The 22,591-nt window shown below is 39.9% G+C and overlaps 1 long non-coding RNA gene and 1 pseudogene across 1 annotated transcript; both read left to right on the top strand.

The window, feature by feature from the left end:
- The first annotated feature begins 403 nt into the window (after positions 1-403).
- Positions 404-11,434, top strand: LOC113305934 (annotated as a pseudogene).
- A 4,604-nt stretch (positions 11,435-16,038) lies between these two features.
- Positions 16,039-17,871, top strand: LOC113306894. The gene is made up of 3 exons (XR_003338883.1): positions 16,039-16,117; positions 16,539-16,620; positions 17,509-17,871. It is a non-coding gene; the product is annotated as an uncharacterized LOC113306894 (long non-coding RNA).
- The last annotated feature ends 4,720 nt before the right edge of the window (positions 17,872-22,591 follow it).

The raw sequence follows: 22,591 nt of genomic DNA, 5'->3' as shown, positions 1-22,591 counted from the left end.
TAAGATCTCCAAACTCGTGAGCGGAGATTCGATCCGCCGACCTTTTACTTGAAAGTCAGGCTCCCGCCCAACTGGACTAACCCCTAATGATTCTTACGATCATGATTATGATTACCTTACATTTTATTGCCTTTATACAGTGAGGAACGTGGAATCTTTAGTTCATGGGATAACACGTGCAACGCACGTGCCTTTTTTACTGGCAATGATGCAAAAGCAAAAACAAAAAAAATCGTTGTCGGTAAAACTACAGTAGCAATATAAAACGGGATGCCACCTTTCCAATTCTCTGTTGTAACTGATTATTTTTCCGCTCTTCTTCTTTTGGCGTAGTTAGTCTCAGTATAGGGTTTTTATAGGGTTTCAGCCAGCAATTCTTTTCCTTTGAGTTCGAATTCGAAAGATGGCAGGAGGAAAGCTTGCTTCAGATGATGATGGTAATTTCTTGAGATTGGCTTTCTTCTCTCTTGATTTTCTGATTTGATGCTCTTAGTTTTAATATTTTTTTTAATCCTTGTGGTTGATGTTTTTTTTCTTTTTTTGCGTTTTGTATGTGACATTGAAGACAACGAAGATGAATATGAGAGAGGAATTCTTGATGTAGATGCGGTTGAAGACGGTCGTGGGGATGAAGACGAAGATGTGGAAGAGGAAGAAGAAGAAGGGCAAGATGAGTTTGAGAACGATGGTTTTGTTGTAGACGATGTTGATGATGAAGAAGAAGAGAATAGGGCTAGTAGTGATGAGGAGGAAAAACGGAAGAAGAAGAAGAAAAGGAGAAAAAGGGAAGCTGAGAAAACTTATGAATTAGATGAGGATGATTTGGAATTGCTGGCGGAAAACGACCCAAACTTTCAGCGGAGTAGAAAATTTAAGAGGTTGAAGAAAGCTGGGAGGGATAATGATGATGTGGATGAGCATACTGGTATACGGGGAATAAGCGATGAGGAAAACATCAACCACAGTTTGTTTGATGGTGAAGTTGATGTTGGTGCTCCACCTCCTGAGGATAGTTCTGAGGAAGATGAATTGAGCGGTGAGGAGGAGGATCCGGATGATTTCATTGAATATGAAAGGAAAAAGAGAAACAAAAAGAAAGGATACAAGCACATGGAGTTTCATCTACTGCTATGCAAGAAGCTCTTGATATATTTGGTGATGTTGACGAACTCTTAGAGAAAAGATTGGAAATTAGTAGTGGGCATAAGCAAGCATTGAGCGAAAAGATAATTGAAGATGAATTTGAACCTTTTATTCTTGCAGAGAAGTATATGACTGAAAAGGATGAAAAGATACGAGATGTTGATGTGCCCGAGAGGATGCAGATACCTAAAGAAAGCACTGGATATTGTCCGACTGAGCATATGCATATAGAAGAAGAGAGCACATGGATAATTAACCAGCTTAATGCTAAAGCGGAATCTATGTTTGGGGACACGAGTTTTGGGGAATCGATTGATGAGGAGCAAACAAGGAAGTTGCAAAAAGCTGAGGAGGCTGTAGTAAAGCTGTTGGAACTGATGCATGTGCAGAAGTACGACATTCCCTTCATTGCCATGTACCGTAAGGATTCCTGTTCTACATTGCTGAAAGAACTAGAGAAACATTTAAGTAGTGGTGGTGCAGAAGAGGGAAAGCACATATGCAAAATAAAGTGGCATAAGGTGCTGTGGGACATCAAGGATTTGGATAGGAAGTGGTTGCTTCTTCAGAAACGGAAGAAAGCTCTTCAGGCTTACTACTTTAAGCATCATAATGAAAATTCAAAAGAGACTTCTCACGAAACAAGACTAAGCCTGAATCAAAAGCTTTACCAATCGATTGTGGAATCTGTAAGAGCGCTGAGTCAGAGCAAGAGGTTGATGATGTCGACGTCAAGTTTTACTTGCATTTCCCTCCTGGTGAAGTTAAAGCACAAGAAGAAAAATTTAGACGGCCAAAGAGGAAAACATATTATAGTGTTTGAAGTAAGGTTGGCTTATGGGAAGTAGCAAGCAAAATTGGTAGCAGCTCTGAGCTTTTTGGTTTGCATCTTACTCTAGAAAAGATGAGACAGGATGAGTTGGATGATGCTAAGGAAACTCCCGAGGAAGTAGCTTTGAATTTTACTTGTGCAATGTTTGAGGATCCTCAGGCTGTGCTCAAAGGTGTTAGGCACATGGCAGCGGTGGAGCTCAGCTGTGAACCGCGTGTAAGGAAACATGTGCGCAATATCTTTATGGAGAAAGCCATCATTTCAACATGTCCTTCCGCTGATGGAAATGTGGCTATTGATTCTTTTCGTCAGTTTTCGGACATTAAGTGGCTTAGTCAAAAACCACTGACAAAATTCCAAGATGCACAATGGCTTCTTATCCAAGAGGCTGAAGAAAAGAAACTTATTCAAGTCACTCTAAAATTACCCGAAGTAGATCTGAAAAGTTACAAGTCGAATGCAGTGAGAATTATCTCAGTGAAGGTGTTAGTAAAACAGCTAAACTTTGGAATGAACAACGCAAAATGATATTGGATGACATGTTTAAGGAAGCTCGAACTGTATTATCCGTCAGGGAAAGGAGCTGGGTCCTTATGAAGTACGGGAAGCACTTGTGGGATAAGGTGTCCGTGGCGCCTTATCAACGGAAGGAAGCTGATGTCCTCTCAGATGATGATGCAGCACCGAGGGTTTTGGCTTGTTGTTGGGGCCCTGGGAAGCCAGTAACCAGTTTTGTGATGTTGGATTCATCTGGTGAGGTACTGGATGTGTTATATGCAGGTTCACTCAGCATTCGGTCTCAAAGGATTAATGCCCAGCAGAGGAAGAAAAATGATCAACAACGTGTTCTTAAGTTCATAACTGACCACCAGCCGCATGTTGTGGTTCTAGGAGCTGTTACATTGTCTTGTGCAAAGCTGAAGGAAGATATTTTTGAGATCATTTTTAAGATGTTTGAGGAATATCCTAGAGAAATTGGTCAAGAGATGGAGGAGCTAAATGTGGTTTATGGGGATGAATCCCTGCCTCGCCTTTATGAGAATTCACGAATTTCATCTGACCAGCTACCAAGCCAGCCAGGGATCGTCAGGCGTGCTGTTGCGCTTGGTCGCTACCTTCAGAATCCTTTGGAAATGATTGCAACACTATGTGGACCAGGGAAGGAGATACTATCTTGGAAGCTTGATCCCTTGGATTGTTTTCTCACCCCGGCTGAGAAATACGATATGGTCGAGTAAGTGATGGTGGATGTTATGAATCAAGTTGGCATTGACATAAATATGGCTGCAAGTCATGAGTGGTTGTTTTCTCCTTTACAGTTTGTGTCTGGTCTTGGACCCAGAAAAGCAGCTTCGCTTCAGAGGGAATTAGTAAGACATGGAGTGATCACCAGTCGTAAGGAACTTGCTTCTCTTCTTAAGAAAAAAGTGTTCCACAATGCGGCTGGTTTTGTACGTGTGGTTCGAAGCGGGTTAGCTACTAACAACCACCATATTTTTGATTTGTTGGATGATACAAGAATTCACCCGGAGTCGTATGAACTCGCAAAGATGATGGAAAAAGATATGATTGATGAGGATGATGAACATGATTCTGATTATGCAGATGAAGATGTGCAAGAGATGGCGATAAAGCATGTTAGGGAGAAGCCAAATCTTCTAAAATCTCTAATAATTGAGCAATATGCCAAGTCTCACAATGCTCTAGACAAGCTAGACACTCTCACTACGGGAAAAATATACATCTACAACTGGAGATTTACAACACTTCGCTATACATCGTAGAAAGTCCTATGTTTTACAACTGGTTTCAAAGGAAGAGTTGTCGTATATCATCACTACCAACCCTTAGGAACAAGGGGTTGCGCTAAGAAAACAAACGACAACTCCTTTAGCAAAACTGTTGTGACGACATCTAGGTATAACAACTTTGTTTCATAAGTGTAGTGACTTAGCCTATCACAATTCTCACAAGTGTTGTTGAAGAACAGAAAAATATGATAATGAAAAATACGTTAGAGGGGAGATTCGAACATGAACCTAATGCATGGATGTCTAGATCATCAACCATCATTACAGTTCACAAGTTTAGGTTTTTTTTTTTAATAGAAACGTATAACAACACTTATAAGTGTTGTTGAAGTTAAAATATAGAATGTGGGAAAAAATGAGGTTTGGGGGATTCGACGGCCAGGTTTCGATCTTGGATCCGGGTACGCATACAATATGCAGAAATATGATTTTTTTAATGTTTCGTAGAATATCTCGAAGGAATCTTACCTGTAAATGGATGAATTCTTCGTTCTTACCAATTTTCTGACTTATAGTAGTCAACTCGCGGCCAGGTTTCGATCTTTGAGCCTGGTATGCATACAATATGCAGAAGTTCCCGACTTATAATGGTCCACTCGCGGCCAGGTTTCGATCTCGGAGCCTGGTTCAATGTTGAATTTGTGGTTAAGGTTTCGGGGGATATTCCGATGGAATCTTACCTGTAGATGGGTGAATTCATCGTTCTTACCAAGTTCTTGCCTTATAACAGTCCACTCGTGGCCAGATTTCGATCTCGGATCCAAGTCCAGTGTCGAAGTTGACGAATTTGAGGTGTGTTTAGGTTTGGGGTAATATTCTAATGGAATCTTATCCGTAGATGTGTGAATTCATCGTTCTTATGAAGTTTCCGACTTATAATAGTCCACTTGCGGCTATCTTTCGAGGTCGGAGCCTAGTTCAGTGTTGAATTTGTGGTGTGTATAAGGTCTCGGGGAATATACAGATAGAATCTTACCTGTAGATGGGTGAATGCATCGTTCTTACGAAGTTCCCAATTTATAATACTCCATTCGCAGCCAGGTTTCAATCTCGGATCCAGGTCCAGTATCGAAGTTGACGAATTTATGGTGTATTTTAGGTTTTGGGGAATATTCTGATGGAATCTTATCTGTAGATTGGTGAATTCATCGTTCTTATAAAGTTTTCGACTTATAATAGTCCACTCGCGACCAACTATCGAGCTCAGAGCCTGGTTCAGTGCCTAATTTGTGGTGTGTTTAAGGTTTCGGAGAATATTCCGATTAAATCTTACTTGTAGATGGGTGGATTCATCGTTCTTACGCAATTTCCGACTTATTGTAGTCTACTCGCGGCCAGGTTTTGAGCTCGTAGCCAGGTTCAATGTCGAAGTTAAAAAATTTGTGGTGTGTTTAAGGTTTCGGAGAATATTCCGATGGAATCTTAGCTGTAGATGAATGAATTCATCGTTCTTAGGAAGTTCAAACCGACATTGAGCTTCAAATTTATCGATTCGATGATGTATCATGCTAAGTTTGAAGTCAGAACTCTCCCAGAGCTTCATGATTCATAGTTTCTATGTCGTTATACCATATTTGAAGTTCGAATCGACTCTGAGATTCATATTTATCGATTTCGATGATGTATCATGCCAAGTTTGAAGTTAGAACCCTCCTGAAGCTTCATGATTCATAGTTTGTTTGTCGTTATACCGAATTTGAAGTTCGAATCGACATTGAGATTCATATTTATCGATTTCGATGATGTATCATGCTAAGTTTGAAGTCAAAACCCTCCTGTAGCTTCCTGATTCATTGTTTGTATGCCATTATGCCACATTTGAAGTTCGAATCGACACTGAGCTTCATAATTATCGATTTCGATGATGTATCATGCCAAGTTTGAAGTCATAACCCTCCCAGAGCTTCTTGGTTCATAGTTTTTATGTCGTTATACCATATTTGGAGTTCAAATCGATACCGAGCTTTATATTTATCGATTTCGATGATGTATCATGCTAAGTCTGAAGTCAGAACCCTCCCAGAGCTTCTTGGTTCATAGTTTCTATGCCGTTATACCATATTTGAAGTTCGAATCGACTTTGAGCTTCATATTTATCGATTTCGATGATATATCATGCTACGTTTGAAGTCAGAACTCTCCCGAAGCTTTATGATTCATAGTTTGTTTGTCGTTATACCATAATTGAAGTTCGAATCGACTCTAAGCTTCATATTTATCGATTTTCGATGATATATCATGCTACGTTTAAAGTCAGAACTCTCCCGGAGCTTCATGATTCATAGTTTCTATGTCGTTATACCATATTTTAAGTTTAAATCGACTCTGAGATTTATATTTATTATCTATTTCGATGATGTATCATGCCAAGTTTGAAGTCAGAACCCTCTTGGAGCTTCATGATTCATACTTTATTTGTCGTTATACCTAATTTCGAATCGACATTGAGATTCATATTTATCAATTTCGATGATGTATTATGCTAAGCTTGAAGTCAGAACCCTCCTGGAGCTTCCCGATTCATAGTTTCTATGCCATTATGCCACATTTGAAGTTCGAGTCGACACTGAGCTTTATATTTATCAATTTCGATGATGTATCTTGCTAACCCTAGTTAAAATAAACCGAAAGCAAAAAAAATAAAGCACAAAAACACAAATCGAAAACACAAAAAAAGAACAAAAAAACACACAAAGAGCTTCATATTTATCGATTTCAATGGTGTATCCTGAGAACCCGAGTCTTCCAGTGTGAACTAAAGATACTTCATGACATGTATGGATAGTCGAAATTACTTCACGACTTATGTGACTAGTCGAAATTCAATCCGGAAGCACATAGAGAAAGCACAAAGAAACACACAAAGAAAACACACTTTCCTTGATCCGTATGACAGTCTCAAATCAAATCTCCACCGTCCAAAGATATCCCTAATCTGTATGACCATATTTAAATCAAATCTTGGCCGTTTAAAGATAGGTATATAGAAGATCAAAAGAAAATTTCTCACAGTTTCTTCTTTTCTCTTATCGTCTCTAACCTTATCTTCCGCCTCCCTTGCAAAAGAAAACCCTAACTCACCACAAATCTATTTCTCGATCACTCTCTTATGTAAAAAAACTTACGGAAGTTGTAGATCGGTTCTTTCAAATTGCAATGGCTTCTTTGAAACTCATTTTCTCTTCTTATTCTCTCTTCTTTTCTTTTTTTCGTTCTTTTCTGCTCTTCTTCAGTTGAAAATCGAGAGGTGAAATTGAGGTATGGCTTGAGGAAATTTAAATCGTGAGGATGTAAAAGAAGAAGGAGTTGGTGTTTCTGCTAATTATGAAGAAGAAGATTGAGTCCTGTTATGAATCGAGAACTAGGGTTTTCTCAGTGAATCGTTAATTGAGTTAGAAATGGAGAAATTAAAGATGGGTTTTGTGAACACAGTATGATGAGGAAGAATTAGTGATTGATGTGTGAGTTTTAATGAAGATTAGAGAAGCTAGGGTTTCGTTCTTTCCCAAAATAGATATTAGGGTTCTTGGATGTAATTGAATCAAGTGACTGAAATTGAAATTGAGGTTTTAGGGAAGGATTAGAGATGGGAATGTTTGATTTGAAAAATTAGAGGCCGTGGTGGTGGTAGAGGCAGAGGAGGCAGGAGGAGGTCGTGGTAGTGGTGGAATGAAAGGTGGTAGTAAAGTGATTGGGTACAAAGTCTGGAATCCTTTTAGATCAAAGCTTGCTGCTGCTGTACTTGGTGTGTGTTGACAATATTTGGATTGTAAGTATTATTTGTGTATAATGTTTGGGATTTTTCACTTTGTGTTTTTACTTTTTTTTCTTTGTCATTGTTTTAACATAATGGTGTTTGATTTGCAATTTCAGGTACCGCCTGAGTTAGACCTAGAGGTGGTGCTAGTGGAGGAGGAGGAGGTAGATGGAGTGCTAGTGGTGGTGGTAGTAGTGGTGGTGGTGGGAGAAGGACTTATGAGCCAAACCCATTTGATGTTGCTGACAAATTTGCTGAATTAAGTGCTACTGAAATTGAAGGAGGAGAGGAGGGTATCTAGAGAGTTGTCTTGCCAGGTGAAAATTGCTAAGTTCTTTGTTTGAGTTTCTGTTTAATGATTGTTATTAGTGATGTAGATACACTTTTCTAATTTCTAATTACTCATTTTTGGTTTTGTGGTCCTGTAGATACATGATGAAGCGAAAAAGTTCTCTTATCAGACTGGTGTTAAAGTCGTTGTTGCATATGGTGGAGCACCGATGCACAAGCAGGTTTGTTGCTCGCCCGCATACTTATTTTGTTTGTATTCACTGGCTATGTTAGTTGGTATAATTCTTTGAGTATTTTGGCAGTGCAGTTGATTTTTTCAGCATTTTAAAATGTCGTATATCACATCATTTGTAGTTGTACTATGTTCTTCGTTCACACACATACAGGAGTTCCATGTTTTATTTTTTTGTAGGTGCATTTGATCTTAAGTAGTGAATGTGGCTTTTTTATTGATTGTCCATGGATTGAGTCTAACAATCCATAATTATAGCCTATGGTATTGACATCTGCTAACTATTGAGAGAGGCACTGCCTGTTTTTTAATTGAGGCGCAGTTTCTTTTCTACCCTGCCGTTTGTTAAATACTATGAACATTGTGTGTCATCTATAAAGCAAATAAATTTGTTTGTTTCAGAAGAAGATTTAAGTCTGAATATTTTAGAGTAGCTAAAGATTATAAACATTAACCTTGCAGTACTTGCACAGAACTGTTACATTTTCAGCTCTAGTGAGCTTATTAGCTTAAGCTCGAGTTTGTTTCAACTTCAGCTCTCGCTTATGGCTTGTGTGAGACAATGACATTACAAAGTTTTGGTGGAATATTTTTCTTTCCTTCACTTTTTTATTATTGCATGCCTTAACCCTGTTGCAGTTTCTTTGTTAATGGTTGGTCAAGTGCAAATATGGGTTTTAAAACTGTGATATGTTTGTTTGAGCGTGACCTTTTCTGGTTGTGCAGGGATGCCATTCATGCTAGAGATTTAGAACACCAGCAGGCATGGTCTCGAGTTCAAAGTCCATAATCTTAACTGGATGAACATGGCTTGGAGATCTGGTTTACAATCTCCTATGCGTTCAAGAGATGCAGCTCCAATACAGACACCGCCTGTCGTTGAGCCTTTGCCGAGATATTCTTAGTTTGTCTACGGAATGTCAACTGATAGTGCATGACTTTTCACAAAATCTCAAGGATGTGGTGCAGCAGCAACAAGTAACAACTTCTGTAACGGAAAGATTATTGGTGTGCACAACATTTTGCAGCAGCTGCTGTTGCTTAAATGGTTTTTTCCGTAAACTAAGCATCTCCTCTTGATGGTGATGGGAACGAAAGGTTTGTGTTTCCTGGGATTCTCATCATGATACCACAAGTCAATGGTGAGCAGTTACACGATTCCAAATTCGAATCAGCACAGTTGCATACTAGGGTGAATGTTCTCATATACATCTTAATCTTTTTAGAGTGTTTTTGGAAACTCCACTTTTGTAACAAACATCTATATCACTGCCATTTTTTGAATGTGTGTTTAAGACTAGCAGGTTAACTTGAATGAATGTAAATGTGTTACACTGGTACGTTAATGCGAATGTGAATTATTTTCGGCAATTCGGTTTCGGCCCTAATTTTTTTTTCAAAATAGTATTATGCACACAACTCCAAACAAAAGTTGTATTTTCGAGAAGTTGTGTAGTAATTGTGCTATTCACGATTATTAGAGAAGTTGTCTTATAGAATTTTACTACACAGATTAAATGTTGTGAAATCAAGTCTTACAATATAAATGGGAGTTGTGTTATAGAGTTTTACTACCCAGATTAGATGTTGTGAAATCAAGTCTTACAATATAAATAAGAGTTGTGGTAGGCTTTCAAAATAAAATCGAAAGAGAATCGCAACATTGACAAACTATTGTCGAACCATGAATCACATCACCCTTTACAACACTTGTCAACCATTGTAGAAAAACTTGGACTTTCTACAATACCCCCGTTCCACAATGCATGAAATGGAGTTGTCGTAGGGGTACTACAACGCTTATCTTGTGTCGTCAATAATGATTTTTCCCGTAGTGTCTGGAGGATATAAAAAATGAATTGTTACATGGTTTTCAAGACTGGCGTACTCCATACAGAGAACCAAATTCAGATGAAGAATTCTATATGATTTCTGGTGAAACTAAAGATACCATTGCTGAAGGAAAAATTGTGCAGGCAACAGTTCGCAAGGTGCATCCCCAAAGGATCTTTTGTGTGCTTGAATCTGGGTTGACTGGGTGGGTTATGAGTGAAGATTATTCAGATCACAGTAAGCAGACTGACTTGACTGAAGAGGTGCATGAAGGTGATATTCTTACCTGCAAGATTAAATCAGTTCAAAAGAATAGACACCAGGTCTATCTAACTTGCAAAGAAAGTGAACTGAAAAGAGGTCAGTATAGAAGTTCTCAAAGTCATGATCCTTACTATAAACCGGATGAGAACCGTTTACATGGTGAGAAAGAAAAGGCAGGTAAAGGGAAGGAGCTCGCTAAGAAACATTTCAAGCCAAGAATGATTGTGCATCCCCGATTCCAGAATATAACAGCTGATGATGAAATTCAGGTTTGCCTATCATATTAAATCATATTGTTTTCTTGTTAGATTTATTATTGAGGTATTTAACCGTGCTTTTCTTAATCAATCTACAGTTCCTCTCAGACAAGGAAGCATGCGAAACTTTTGTTCGCCCCAGTCCCAGAGGGCCATCTTATCTGACTTTGACTCCGAAAAATTCTGATGGAGTTTTTGCCAACAAAGACATAGTTGAAGGTGGAAAGGATCACAAGGACATTACAAGCTTGCTCCGTCTTGGGAAAACTCTTAAAATAGGAGATGATACTTTCAAGGACTTAGATGAGGTTTTTACTCTCTCTTATACTGCTCTTGCTGTTTTTTTTTTCTTGGGAAGGATGAGTTCAGGGTTACCATAATTCCTATTGGTTACGTATATTTCTTTATATGCATCTTTTGATTCACATAACCAGTTTCTTGCCATCTTAATTGTAGGTTATGGATCGTTATGTGGATCCATTGGTAGGCCATTTGAAGACTATGCTGAGCTACCGCAAATTCAAGAAGGCCACAAAAGCTCAAGTAGATGATCTTCTAAGAGTGGAGAAATCTGAATATCCAATGAGGATTGTTTACTGTTTTGGCATTTCTCATGAACATCCTGGAACCTTAATTTTATCTTATATAAGAAGTACAAATCCCCATCATGAATACATCGGTCTGTATCCCAATGGATTCAAGTTTCGTAAACGGATGTTTGAGGACATTGATCGACTTGTAGCATATTTTCAGAAACATATTGATGACGTGCAACATGATTCTGGTCCATCATTAAGGTCAGTAGCTGTCGTAGTCCCTATGAGAGGTCCTGCAACTGCAGGTTACTCTGGTGGTTGGAGAGACAATTCCAATTCAGACAGAGATAGATCCTTCACACCGGGTTTAAGAACAGATAGAAGTAACTACAGTTCTGGTAGTGGTCATCCTGAAGGTGGAAGTGGATGGTCGGGAAATGGTGGTGGTAGCAATAGTGGATGGGGTAGTGGTTGGTGAGGTTCTCAGTTCGTGATATTTCTGGAGTTAGGTCTCCAGGGGTGAAGGGATGACCTGTTTTACCTTGTAGGACTTTCTAGAGTTGAAGATATATTTTTAGAGTTTACCATCTTGCGTGTCCTTTTAAATATAATTAATAAAATACAGTTTATTACTAGTGCCAAGCTATTGCAGTTTGCCATTTTTGCAATATATATCAACCTATCTGATTTGCTATTAGCTAATAGTGCGTTTGGATACACATCCAGAAATAACTTTTTGACTTCTAGAAATCAAAAAGTAAGAAGTCAGTTTGGGCGTAAAATTTCATAATGACTTCCAGAAGCAGAAAAATCGCCTTTTTGTGAAGCAAAAAATCTGGACTTCTAAATTCTGCTTCTGGAGAAGCACTTCTGACTTCTACTTTTGCATCCAAACAGGATATAAGGATGTCTTTGATGTCAGTGATGATTTTACTATGATAATTGTTAATCGTATTCTTGCAGCTTTTGTTACCTCCACTGGCGATTGCATAGAAAAAAAAAAGAACTAGATAAGCATATAATGGAGGAATAAGATCACTACTTAAAGAAAGCATGGGTAATGGGATTTTCATAGGAAGGTTTGATTCCCTCTCTCAGAGCTGCTTTTAAGTGTCACGCTGACCATGTTGTTATTCATCTAGTATTTGTGTGGTACGTTCCTTAATCAACTAATATGACCAAGGAAAACAGGTTCACATTACATTATACAAATAGTTTTGGGTATAACTATTTAGTAAGTAGAGACAAAACAACATACTGATGCCTAGGAGAAGACTGAACGATGTGAAATGTAATTAAGAAATGTATGCTAGAAGTTCCTCATGACGCTAAAATTCAGCCATAACATTCTTACCAAAGATAACTGTTTCTTCACTTCCATCCCCTGGACTAGTATGCTTTAACCAAACAAGATTCTTCAGAGGCTCAGTTCAAGCACTTACCCATATTGGTTTCCCAAGTGTAGTCTGTTTCATATAATGGAAACCTACACCAACTACTGAAGTTTAGAATCACTGTTCGCAGTCGATTCCATATGAGGACGTGAATGATTCCATATATACGGCGTTCTGTGCAATATGTGCTGTCATGAATAATGAGTGCATTGACACACAACATCATGATTTGATGCGCAAAGTTATGATTTCCTTGAAGAAAATCGACTGTGACTATGTAAGAGCACTGCAAAGTTCTGATGCCCTCTTAAGTGTCACGGAGACCAATGGAGAGAATGGTTTACGTTTCCATTATATGAAACGGTGATTCTATTTCATACTCTTTCTTTTCATTCAGTTAATCATGTTAGTAGAAATTCAGAATTTTTACCAATGGCTGACGCTGCTGCGAAATACGGCAGACAACATAATAGCCCTGGAGAATGGATGGATTCAATGCCTCCATTCATCAACCAAGTGTAATTTCTATTTTGATTAATTAAATTTTCTCTTTCCTAGCAAAAAAAAATACCAAAGAAGCAGAGAGCATATTCCTGGCTCTCTTCTGTAAGAAAAAAGTAGATAAATGTCTGAGACGTTTAGTGACATAATCAGGTACATGATGTGGAAAACTGTAATTTACAAGTAAATTTTGCTTAGAATTATGCTTCAATGAATGGAAAAGACTGGAACTAAAATATGTAGATTATTTTGGGGTAATTTGCGTTTCCTCCCCTGGCGAAGATCATAATTTGAGTGACCTCCCCTACATAAATAAAATTAGTGAAACCTCCCCTCATTACATTTTCCGTACAAAGCTGATTATCTGAGTCAACAACTTTGTAAAGGTGGACTAAATTATACACGTGGACTAAATAAACCAAAGGCTGTAGTAGCAGCAACTTTTCTTGACTGTTTTTCCGTTGAATACACTATGTATAAGCCACAGTAAACTCGTACCAAGCTCCTTAACTGCTTTAAATTCCCGAATCTCTTCTAAATCTTCAAGAACAATGCTTCAGTATCACCCACGATCAACGACAACAAACTCATCTTCTTCCATGTATTCTAGGTCAGAAACCAAACCCAAACTTCACAAATTCTCGAACTGTTCTCTCTTCTGTTACTGCCAATTTCCAATTCAGCTGAAACCCATCTTCTAATCCAATGTAAACTCTGAAATAAACCTGAATTTCCTCAATTCATCCCCTAGTAAAATGGCTGCAGCTCCTTGTTCTTGACTGATTTGGGGGGGGGGGGGTTTTGTCAAGCTTGTCGGCAGAGATGCGAGAGAAGATGCATCACTAAAATCTATTTACAGTAAAATTGCATCAACTCTACCCATTCGAACTCTAGCTGCCAACCACATAAAACCCAATCTACCCAACTCATCTGAGTCTTAACAACCTTCTTATGTCACAATCAAATCAAACCCATCGTTCAATTATTGTCTTCAACTTTCAATCCAAACCCTAGAATTCAGATCCATCAATCAATTCAAACAATTATGTTACCGATTTCAGATTCAAATCAAACCCATGTTCTAATTTGAACGACACCAGAGATATCAATTTGCAATGGCAGTAAAAACTAGGGTTGTCAATGGGTACCCATTACCCGGAAACGGAACCAGATCCGGGAGAATCGGGTCCGGTTTCGGGTCCTAGAATTGGATCCATTAAGAAGTTCGGACCTGGCGGGTAATTACCTGATTGGACCCGTTAATAAACGATGAATCCTACCCGGCGGGTACCCTCGGGTGACCGGGTATTTCATAGGAAAATTTCTTGTTTGGTCCTAGGCCCATATAGTTATTTATAGTAGGGTCCAACCAGATCTTTTTTTTATCCGTAGGTCCAAAATTAATTAAAACATGGAAATGTCCATAATACCCATTACTACCAAACGTGTGTGTCTACACTGCTTACAAATTTGAGTACATATCTGGTACACTGCTTAAAAATTCGAGTACATATTTGCTACACTGCTTACAAATTTGAGTACATATCTGTGGCACTGCTTAGAAATCTGAGTACATATCTGTCGTACTGCTTACAAATCCGATTATATATCTGAATGCTTACAAATTCGAGTACATATTTGCTGCACTGCTTCCAGGTAGAGTACAAATCTGTAAGAATCAATGATAAATAAATTAGAAAACGTATTACATCACATATACTGTAGGATCATACAAATTAATCTATAATATTTCTTCATTACAATATTAAATCATAGGAAAAAAAAAAGGAAAACCTACAAATCCACAGTAAACACAGAAAAATTTATACAAAACTAGCACATATTTCAGTATTGAGCATAAGTACTCATGGATCAAAAAAAAAAGTGACAAAACTCTGAATAAAACAGAATCAGAAGTTTCTATCAGTACGCCCTGGCAGATCATATGAATTAAGCGAAAAAAAGTTATGAATAAAACATAATCAAAGCAGTTTTTTCAGTGTTCAATATATGTACTATTGATTCATAGTAACCTAAAAATCAACAGATAAGTAAGGAATCTATGAATATAACAAAATCAAAAGAAGTGATAAGTCTATGAATAAAAAAAATAAAATCAAAGCATCTTATTTCCAGTATGCGATATATGTACTGTTGGATCAAACAACAAAAATCATTATTTAAACAAAAAATAAACAATTAACTAGGTTTTTTGTCAGTGTAGCATATATGTACTAATGGTTCATACACAAACAACCGAAAAAACCTAAAACCAGCAAAATAAAACTATTATAATCATATCTAGTAACAAAATGAATAAAAAAAACGTAATTATTCAGTATGCATATATTACTGCTGGATCAAACAACAACAAAAAAATTATTTAAACAAAAACTAAACAATTAACTAGGTTTTTTGTCAGTACATCATATACGTACTGATAGTTCATACACAAAAACAACTGAAAAAAACCTAAACCCAACAAAAGAAAACTAGTATAATCAGATCTAGTAACGAAATGAATAAAAAACGTAACTATTCATCTAGATCTGGATTATTTTCATGAAAATGAAGGAACACTTGATTAATCATGCGTGCAAATTGGAAAACATAACCAAAAATCAACTAATTAATGATTAGATCTTGAAACCTTCGAATAAACATTACGAGAAGAAGATTAATAAGGAAAATCAACTTACCAAAGGCTATAATCGATTTGGGTTCTTGAATCGATCAAGATGTTCTAAAAATCTTTGTTTCCAAGCTTTATCCTAATACAAAAAACTAGAAATTAAAGAATGAAGAAAATGAATTGATTTCATTAAATCCCGCATCAGTAGAGAAGAGGAGAGGGAGAAGGGGAGAGAGAGAGAAACTGAATCTGAGAAGAAAAAGAATATGAAGAGAAACTAGCTTATGTTTCTGTTATATATAGTAAAGACTATTTTGGGAATTCTAAAAATGCACATAATATTTACACACGTGTGCAGGATCTGGGCTTAAAAAATTAGGTCCATTTTTCTCTTTTCTTTTAATTATGGACCTACCGTTACTGGGCTTTAATGGGTGAACCCGCCACTAACTAAGAACACTGTAATAGTACCTACAGGTAATTCCTACTATTTCATATAAGGGTCCTTTGGTAAAGTTCTGTAAATTTCATGTGAAAAATTAGGTCATATATAAACTCTTACACTTTTGTCAAGAGAAAACCTAGTCGTATTCACCCCGCCTCTCTTCAGGTCTTCTTCCTACAGCCGCAACTGGTACAAAATCGTTTCTTTTTCGAAGTATTTCACTTCTAGAAAGTTATTACTATCATTACAAATTGTTTCCTTTCGTATCTACTTGATTTTAGCTTGATGTTAACTTAATCCTTCCTCTTTTGAGTCGATTTGAATGATTTTATTTGAGTTGGAAGATTTTATTTGAAGGATTAAGGTGATTAAGGTGATATGTTCGACTATTTTTAAGCTAATTTGTGAGATGTGAAATGAAAGCTTGATTGATTTTGGTATTTAATTCTGAATTTAGGGTTCTTAACTTTTGATGGAATTTGGGACTTTTCCCGTTCATTATGTTCTTCTTAACAACTCTATTAGTTTAGAAACAATTGATGTATTTGAATACTAAGCATTTCTTTGTCAACTGCCATGTTTTACTAAATTTTGGTTTCATGTTTGGCAGCAATATCTTGATAGAAATCAACCAGTGGGTGTGTATTGTAAGCAGATGCTCATTCTGGCCATCTAACTAGGACTCAATATAGGTATATCTGAACTTATAATTCAGATAGTGATCTGTTTAAACTTGCGAACATAATTATTATTAACATGTTAACGAGTGTTCATATTTGTGGAGAAGGGCGTCCGGAGTAAAAAGCTCCTAGCTTGTTCTATTTTGGATGACATAACATAATTGATACTCGTTGACAAAAGTGATACAGTGTCTTCCAATTTAGAATGACACTGTATATACTCTAGTTGATACTTTATGTGAACATTATTGATGGGAAATTAACAGTTTCACTGATCATTATTGATGTAAATATTGTTTTTATATGCCCGAGTAGAACATGCTCCTATGGTGTGTCGTGCTGAATGGGGAGTTTGGACGACACACTCTTTTGGGTTGCCCTTATATATTAAATAATTCTTAGTTCTTGATATGTTGTATGCCAACATTGTGTTGATGATTAGTTTATTTATGTGAAGAATGTTGTTCTGAAGAGCTAATTCACCTTTATACCATAAGGCAGCACACCTAACGCCAGCAGGTCCAGCACCCAAAAATTTAAATTGTGATGCTGGGTTTAGTTAAACTCTCACCAAATTTTTAAACTTAGAAGTGAAATATTAAGTTTAACACTGATAAGAAGAGAGCTTTAAACTTGCGAACGCCTGCTTCCTCTATGGATTATTGTTGCATTATTGATGCTCTCTTTATTGGATTTTTTTGATAGTGATCTTCTTTGTACATCTATAACTTTTATGGTGTTGTATGCTTAGGATCTTACCATTAGTTAGCATACTCATTTGAGTTTACTGTGTATATACTATATAGTTTGATAATTAATTTGAAGCATGTTCTGTCTTTTTTATATGAAGCTATCATTTAGTTAACTAATGGCAACATGTTTGTTGGTTTTTTCTTGCAGGGGCAACATGAAAAAACAGAAAGGAAATAAAGTTGGTGATCATTGTGTTCCCGTAGGATTGAAACCTCCGGCTATGCCGCCTCCTAAAGTTATCGTTTCAAAGCCTACAAAGAAGACTAAAGTTGTAAAATCAGTAGTGCGGAAAGAAGTAGAAATCGTAGCCAGTGATTCTGATGATTCTGATCATATGCACACAAGATTGGATAAGAAGTGCGCTAAAGAGTAAGTAACTGTTGATGGTGGTTTTTAGCTTAGGGATAAAATCGTAAAACCTTATATCTGACATGACGTCACTAGGACCACTAGCGCATTTATTGAATCATTCAACACGCTTACGTAAGAATTACCAGGGTACCTTTTTTTTACATATATGTGTCATGTTCCACGGTAGAACCCTTAGTATTGACTGACATCACCTTCGTACACCAAACCCCAAATTCTTACACCACCGTGCCAATGGCAAACCATGTTAGCCACGTCTCCCCGCCAAGGCATGCCAACCATGCCAGCCGCATGTGTCAATGACATGCCGTGTCAGCCACATCTCTGCGTCAAGGCATGCCAACCATGCTAGCCGCACCACCGTGCCAATAACAATCCATGCTAGCCACGTCTCCGCGCCAAGGCATGCCGTGCCAGCCGTATCTCCGTGCCAATGGCATCCCAACCATGTCAGTCGCACCACCGTGTCAATGACAAGCCATGCCAGCCACGTCTCCGTGCTAAGGCATGCCAACCATGTCAGTCGCATGTGTCAATGTCATGTAGTGTCAGTCACATCTCCGTGCCAAGGCATGCCAGCCGCACCACCGTGCCAATGACAAACCATGTCAGCCACGTCTCCGCGCCAAGGCATGCAAACCATGCCAGCCACATGTGCCAATGACATGCCGTGCCAGCCACATCTTCGCGCCAAGGCATGTCAACCATGTCAGCCGCACCACCGTGCCAATGGTAAACCATGCCGGCCACGTCTCCCCGCCGAAGCATGCGAACTATGCCAGCCGCGCCGTCGTGCTAGCCTCATCTCCGCGACAAGTCATGCCAACCATGTCAGCCGCACCATTGTTCCAATGGCAAACCATGCCAGCCACGTCTCCGTGTCAAAGCATGCCAGCCGCGCCACCGTGCCAGCCGCATCTCCGCGCCAAGGCATGTCAACCATGCCAGCCACGTCTTCGCGCCAAGGCATGCCAACCATGCCAGCCACGTCTCCGCGCCAAGGCATGCCAACCATACCATCCGCAGGTGCCAATGGCATGCCGTGCCAGCCACATCTCCGCGCCAAGACATGCCAACCATGCCAGCCGCACCACCGTGCCAATGGAAAACCATGTCAGCCACGTCTCCGGGCCAAGGAATGCCAACCATGCCAGCCGCATGTGCCAATGACATGCCGTGCCATCCACATCTCCGCGCCAAGGCATGCTAACCATGCCAACCGCACCACATGTGCCAATGACATGCCGTGCCAGCCACACCTCCGCGCCAAGACATGCCAACCATGCCAGCCGTGCCACCGTGCCAACGACAAACCATGTCAGCTACGATTTCATGCCAAAGCCAAGCCGGCCCCGCTACATGCCGCTGGCTGCCAAAACGAAGGGTTGCAACAATCAACGGCCATCCTTCCATCAGAGATGCAGATATTATCCGTCAAGGTCGTCAACCAACACATGGTAACTTTTGGCCCTACGCCAAAACCCTAGTTTTGGCCACGCCTAAACCGCGCCAAGGCATGCCGACCATGCCACATGTGTCAATGGCATGCCGTGCCAGCCACCTTGTCGCGCCTAAACCTTACAATGTCGGCCTTTCCTTTACGGCGACCAAAACGAAGGCGTGCAACAATCAACGACCACCCTTCTATCTTAGATGTAAATCTAGCCGTCCAAGGTCGCTAGCCAACGCATTGTAACCTTTGGCCCAACGCCGAAACCCTAGTTTTGGCTACGCCTAAACCGCGCCAAGGCATGCCGACCATGCCACATGTGCCAATGGCATGCCGTGCCAGCCACCTTCCCGCGCCTAAACCATACCATGCCGGCCTTCCCTTTACGGCTGCCAAAATGAAGGCGTGCGACAATCGACGGCCACTCTTCCATCTTAGATACAAATCCTAGCCGTCCAAAGTCACCAACCAACGCATGGTAACCTTTGGCCCAACGCCCATGCCTAAACCGCGCCAAGGCATCCCGACCATGCCACATGTGTCAATGGCATGCTGTGCCATCCACCTTGTCGCGTCTAAACCATACCATGCCAGCCTTCCCTCACGGCTGCCAAAACGAAGGCGTGCGACAATCAACGGCCACCCTTCCATCTTAGATGCAAATCTTATCCGTCCAAGGTCACCAACCAACGCATGGTAACCTTTGGCCCAACACCAAAACCCTAGTTTTGGCCACACCTAAACCGCGCAAAGGTATGCCGACCATGCCACATGTGCCAATGGAATGTCGTGCCAGCCATCTTGCTGCGCCTAAATCATACCATGCTGGCCTTCCCATCACGGCTTCCAAAACAAAGGCTTGCAACAATCGACGACCATATTTCCGCAGATCTTAGCCGTCCAAGGTTACCAGCTAACGCATGACAACCTTTTGGCTCGACGCCAAGCCCTAGTTTTGGTCGCGCCCAAACAATGCCAAAACCCTAGCTTTTGGCCATGCATATACTACGCAATATTAATGCCATGCCGGTCATGCTTTCATGCCACTGGATACCAAACGAATGGTTGCAATAATCAACGGCTACCCTTCCTCTCAAGATGCAAAATCTCGACCGTCGAAGGTCACCACCGAGCCGGCAAGTATCCCAAACTCAATTTGCCAAACAACAACAACATGCTACATGTTTTCCACGAAAACACTCGAGACATCAACACATGTCACAAACTAGGGGATGCTCATTAGGTATTGGTTTGGCGGTTTACAGCGTGCGGCGTACATTACGCCCGTTACAAGACAGTGTCATAAGGATGAGGCGGTTAGTAAATACAAGGAGTAATGGTAAAACGCTTTCTTTTATGGAACATCAATTCCAGGCGTTACCGGTTACCACCTCCTCCCATTTACTCATCCGTTTTCCATTTCTTACGAGATCAGAGTAGTTTCACTTCGACTTGTATAAATAGGTCTTACCTATTTCCACCGAACAACAAGTTCTGGTCAGGAGCATACAACACTCAGAAAACGTTTGCTAGCTTTCCCATCTGTTAGCTTCCCACTTTCTGATGCAAGTCACAAAACAACTACTCTTCCAGGATCAACTATTCTGGTCTCAACACTCTCTTCGCTTCCCTCCCCAAAACCAATCCTTCTCCTCCTTTTTGTGACCGAAGCAAGTCTGGACGACCATTTCTTGGTTTAGGCCGGATTTGTACAGATTGATCTTTTGAATCTAAAGTACTCCCTTGCAGTACATTGTTTAGGGTTTAGACTCGTTTCTCACCCACACACCCGAAATTACCGAAATCAGCAGAAACCGTTTTCACTCTCAAACAATTGGCGACCACAGTGGGAGATTGATCTTTCGGTTACAATGTCAACTTTCAATCCTCTATCTCATATTTCGACCCAGACGTCAGGACGGTAGAATCCAAACAACCCGCCCAGGGATCGATGACTCAGTTACCAGACGGCCCGGTTACCAATCATGACACGACAAGAGATGACTGGGGACTTTCCACAGTCACGGTGGTGCTTCCCAAAAAACTCGGTCTTACACCCAGGAGATTCCTTTTCATCAGGGGATTCGAAAAACCGAGTAAGTCTTGCTTGACAAAATACATGGTCTACTACTTCAAATATTCACAGGGGAGATAAAAAATCGATAGCCATATTTTTCCCGTGTTTCATGCTTTCTACTATCGCACAACATTCACAATTCCATGACTTACACGGGGTACTCATGCCACTTATGTTTCATAACCAAAAACATCAATATTCTAAAACAATTCATTCCAAATAATAATCCAAAATCCTCAGGGGTAATACTTGTCTATCAACCAAAAAATCCAGATTATCAAAACCATAAACCAAGCGCTTTGTTTGCCTTAAAAAAAACAGTCACCTACCCGTACGTGCCTACTTTGCATAATAATGATAACCCGTCACTATTCATGAGGTAGCTGACGTTACTATGGTGATATTCGAAGAGGAATTGTTTACGACGAAGTGTTTCTACAAGTTTATGAAAAGCATACCCACGGCTAGGGTTTACACAAGTTCAGAAGAACAATATTTCTACAGATTTATGGAAGGCATACCTATGGCTAGGGTTTGCACCAACACAAGAAAACAAGAAAACAAATTGAAAGAGAAACGCTGGAGTACATAGCTGGAATATGCTTGCTCACTTTATTGCTACCGCGCTACCGCTAACACCTGGACGTGAGAACAAAGATACGAGATAAAAAGGAGAGCCAACCCCTTTCATACGCATAACACTTTTGGAATTTGAATAAGGAAATGATTTCCTATTTGAGTTACGTATGGAAAGAGGCAACTGGGCCCACAAGAACAAGTTCGCGCCATGCCAAGCCAGCGTCGTGCCAAACCAACATTCCGCGCCATGCACAGACAACAGTCCGCGCCATACCAAATCAAAGCCAGCATCCATGCCAAGCCAGCGTCCACGCCAAGCCAGCGCTCATTCCAAGCCGATCCAGCGCTAATAACTTGCATCTTTAAAGCGCCAGCAGCTTGCATCCTTCTAACGCTAACAGCTTGCATCTTTACAGCAGCTTGCATCTTTACAGCGCCAGCATCTTGCATCTTTTCCAACGCTAACACCTTGCATCTTTACAACATCTTGCATCTTCCCTGCGCCAGCAGCTTGCATCCTTCCAGCGTTTCTCTTGAACGCCCAGTAGAAGGGAACCAACAATCTAATTTCGTTACACGAAAAGATCAGGAACGGCTTCTCCAAAATCGAAGCAAAGAAAAATCAGTAACCCCCCTGAGTTCACAAAGACTCTTTTCCCTGTCAGGAGATGCATGATTTCTGGGGACTTCGCTTGCAAAATCGTGCAGTCTATGATGAAACATTTATGTGAGATTATATATTTCCTCAAGGCGCA

This window comes from Papaver somniferum, chromosome 8 (assembly GCF_003573695.1).
Source record: "Papaver somniferum cultivar HN1 chromosome 8, ASM357369v1, whole genome shotgun sequence".
In the NCBI taxonomy this organism is placed as follows: Eukaryota; Viridiplantae; Streptophyta; class Magnoliopsida; order Ranunculales; family Papaveraceae; genus Papaver; species Papaver somniferum.
The sequence above is the reverse complement of the archived record's forward strand: the minus strand, read 5'-3'. Positions and strand labels throughout refer to the sequence as shown.